Source organism: Psammomys obesus, unplaced genomic scaffold (genome assembly GCF_907164565.1).
Source record: "Psammomys obesus unplaced genomic scaffold, mPsaObe1.curated_primary_1811, whole genome shotgun sequence".
NCBI lineage: Eukaryota > Metazoa > Chordata > Mammalia > Rodentia > Muridae > Psammomys > Psammomys obesus.
In genome coordinates this window covers 12,733,105-12,737,393 of record NW_026585691.1, presented here as the reverse complement: position 1 = coordinate 12,737,393, position 4,289 = coordinate 12,733,105, and positions in this window count along the sequence as shown.

Sequence of the window (4,289 nt, the reverse complement as noted above, 5' to 3'; positions counted from 1 at the left end):
TACAGTTATTTCAATTTTTGTGTGCAGTGTATTTTGGAAAATATTCTGTAGGCTACTAGATAAAAGGCGTATTAGTTGTTATTTAGGTAGAATAATTTATAGAGATCTGTTCAGTCCATTTGATATATGATGTCACTTAATTCTGATGTTTCTGTTTGTTTTTGTTCAGAAACCTGTTCATTAGAGAAAGTAGGGTATAAAAATCACTTACCATTGATGAGTAAATGTTATTGTGCTTTTATTACCAGGAATAAGCTTTTTAAAAAATATTTACAAACTTTATTATAAATACTAGTAAATAAATAAATAAAAAACATCACATACCAAAATTGTATAGATCTATACTATATACAACTCAATTGCACATCTAGACAGTTAGAACAGACATTTAGAATAGAAGCTGTGGGGCTTTGCATTAAATTTTATACTTTCAGTATCTAATTGTTTTATGCAATTATCTACCAACCAAAACAGTAGCAATAGCATCTATGACAGAATTAGAGCTAGATGCTTGTCCTCTTTCAGAACTTGGGTCCAATAGGTACACTCAGTCAGCTTCATCCCCTCGTATATAAACTTTCTTGTTCTTGTTTCTTCACGTTATATGATAATCATATGTACATTCGTTTATATATAGTTCACCATATGAGAGAGATTGTGTAGTTTCTTTTTTCACTCTGAAATTGTGCTACCTTGCTTAATATTGCTCTATTCCATTTACCTGCTGTTTTTAAACTTTATGTTATAAAGCTGAACAGTATCTACACACAAACACACAGATATATGCTTATCCATTTTTCTGTTGATGGACAGTAATAGGATTTTTATAAAATTAAATGCTAACCTATTTTATATTTTCACAAATGGAATCTATTACTTTTCCTCCTCTATGGATGGAATATACACCCATCCAAAGTTTGGCGTCTAGGAGCTGATTTCAAGGTCATCCAGTTCTTCTGAGGGAAGCATCTGGAAAGCGCAGCCCATGCTGCTCATGCTTCTTGCTGCAGGTCATACCACTGGCCAGAGAAAGCAGACCTTCTACCAAAGCAGAGCATTGACGCTCCCTAGCACACAGCTTTTAAACATGGATGCTTGAAACTGCATTCCAGACAGAAGGAAACCAAATCTCAGGGCTGACATACAAGTATACGTCTTTTAACTTGTTCCCTCCCCATTTGGAATGGGAACACGCAATAAATTCATCTGTGTATCAGCAACAAAGACTACATTTAGTTTGAAACTTAGTTTTTAAACATAGATAACTGAAAATGATTGGAGGAATGTTGAATTGATAAGGTCTGGATATCAAGTTATTAACCACATTGATAACAGATGGCAGAAAAGCCTGCCTTTCTCTTGATAATATGCATAGTAGGTGTTTGAATGAATGTTGCAGGTCAAGTTCTTTTAGGAGGGAAAGATAGATTACAGAGTTTGCCTATAACTGGTCTGGCAGAAATGAAGACATCCTAAAGAGATACTTGTATATCAATCTGACGATCAGCCAACTACCACAATGGAACAGAAGAAATGCTGGGAGAAGGAAAAGGCACAGCCAGAAGAGAAACTTGTCTCCAGGAAAGCAGTTTTACACAGTTCTTGCACCTTCTTAGTTTACTCTGCAGGATGAGACTAAATACCTAACAATAATGGGTAGGACTGCACATTAACCAGGACTGCTAAGCGCTCACCTATCTCCCTGGCCTTCCAATTAATTATCACTCTGACTTCAGGACCCTAAAGACTGGGAGAGCAAATGGATCTTTGTCCCTCTTCCCAGTGTGGCTATATTGAATAAATCTTTTTCTGCTCTTCGTTATCAATGTGGTTGTTTTAATTGGCTTCCTGAGAAGGGATTGCTGGTGTAGACTGTGACCCTTGAAGCTTGGTAACATGAAGGAAAAGTTGTTTAATTTCTAGGTGTAACACTCGATTCTTCTGTTGTTCAAGAAGGACCTAGCGCTGCCAAGCCAAGTAGTTAGTTTTACTTTCACTTGTTTTATGCTGAACAATGAACACTTTCAAAACCTTGCATAAAGCAGGTACTGTGCAAATAAACCATAGACGTGTATTCGTTTCTCTTAATTTTTTTTTCTCTAGCATTCCTTATGTTTATTTGCTTTCTTGGGTTTTGTTTTCTGTTCTGGGAATGGAACCACTGTGTTTTAGGCAAGAGCTTAACCTCTGAGCTTCATCCCTAGATGCTAATAAATATGAACAACCCCTTCATTGCACAATTGTATCCATTCTTGTTTCAACCACTCATCATATATTTTAAAGACTTTATATAAGCATTTGCTCCCAAATTGTAACAAAAATATAGATACTCAAAATCAGCCTTAATGAGATGGTTGACATCCTTGTCATCCTAGTATTTGAATTAAATTCATTTCTTATTTTTCTTCAAGCTAAAATGTGTTAGAAAGGTGTAATGGCAGATTCCTGACTATGTCGGGGTATTAAAGCTGTAAGAAAGACACTCGTAAGGAGCTTACATTCTGATTGGGGAAAAAATAGGCAAATAAACAAAAAGTTACATGTCTACAATAAAAATTTGGTAAGTTGTTGAAATATTCTGGGGTGTGTAGGCCTTCTTGGAATCTGCCTTCTTTAGGTAAGGGGCTGTAAAGAGCCTAGTCCCAGGATCAGGAATGAAGTTCTGGCAAATTGAATACTTGAGCCAAGGTAAGTGAGAAATGAAACCATGGGTTCCCTGTCACCCACTTTATATCCCCTTAGATTTCACTCTGACTGCATGCCCAAGCCTAGGATTTAACAAGGACTTGGTGATTTGTAACTGGATGAGTGGAAGATTGACAGGTGGCATGCCTACCATGTTTGTGAACAGAAACTTAAAGATAGAAAGACTTCTCTTGCCATGAGTCTGAATGCTTACTTTAGACTGCGCTGTGAAGCTGATAGTGACCTTTTAATTATAAGGAGCCAGTCCTGCCCAGGATGAGCATTAGAGATGACACCAGGGTTAAAGAACCTGCTCTCTCTGTTGTAGATTTGCATCTGGAGAGCATCCACCTCAGTTTCCAGTTTCTTGGGTCTCTTGACAATGAACTGTGCAGAGAGAGACACATGAACAGTTACAAGAAAGGAGACCATTTACTACAGGAGAAATTGGGGCCGGGGGCCTCGGAAGTGTGCCAGACTTTGCGGTGTTCTGGTGCTGGGAGAAGAAAAGGAAGAAGACGCAGGGTGGTGAGACCACATGACCTCCTATGGGTAATTTGCATGGTTCTGACAGTGCTCTCTTTATTGAATGAAGTCCACAAAGACTGAGAGCTTCCGGCCTTTCCTATCTCCTCCACTTTGTCCCTTATTCTTTCTGTCAGATGGCTCTTGGTCACCTTGTTTGAGGAGCAGGGCAAAGACACAGCCTGTCGTATGATGCCTGATGAGGAAAGTGCTGTGAAATATTTCAACTTTTGAAGGTTTTGATGCTTATTAGATCCCCAAAAGACCTGAAGCAAGCAGAAACAGCAATTACTTTCTAACTTAACTATAAGGGCCTCGTTAAAATGTAAGCTGCGATGTGGTAGGTCTGCATTTCTCAAAGAGAACCTGGTACCACATTCTTGCTGGGCCTGAACCCATGGTAAGCACTGAAAATGAAGGTAATTATGTGTTTTGAGTGTGAAGTTAAGGACACGGAAAAAGAGGAGGACGCCAAAAAGCAGTTGAAGTGAGGAAGACTGAGCCAGGGAGGATGTTGGATACGGAGGGAGAAACAGAATATGTAATAGAAAAAGAAAGTACTTAAGGCAAGTGGGAATGTGTCAGAGGCTGTGTGGTAAAAACGGAGAACAGATATGCGAGCTTGGGTTTAGCTTGAAATAACAAGAGACCATCAATAGAGCAGGTTAAGCCGGTTGCAGCTCTGATGATGTCACACATTCACCACGGAGTGACCTTAAAGTCTCACCATTCTTCATGATCCTTCATTTGCATGGCCACCACCAACGCCTTATGGGAATTTTCTACTGCCTATAGGATCCCTTGCCTATGGACTCGCCCTACATATTCAAGGCCACACCAGAATGTTTTTACATCAAACTTGTAAACCAATAATATCAGCTTATCTGTCTTTGTTCAAACTGACCAGCCCTAAATTAGGGCAGAGAGACCACCCCAAAGACACATAAAACCCCCAGTCCTCAAGGAAAGACCTGGTTTTGGCTGTCTGAGTACCAGCTGCGCTTTGCAGAGAGTCATTTCTCTGTGTGCTCGATATATATATATATATATATATATATATATATATATATATATATATA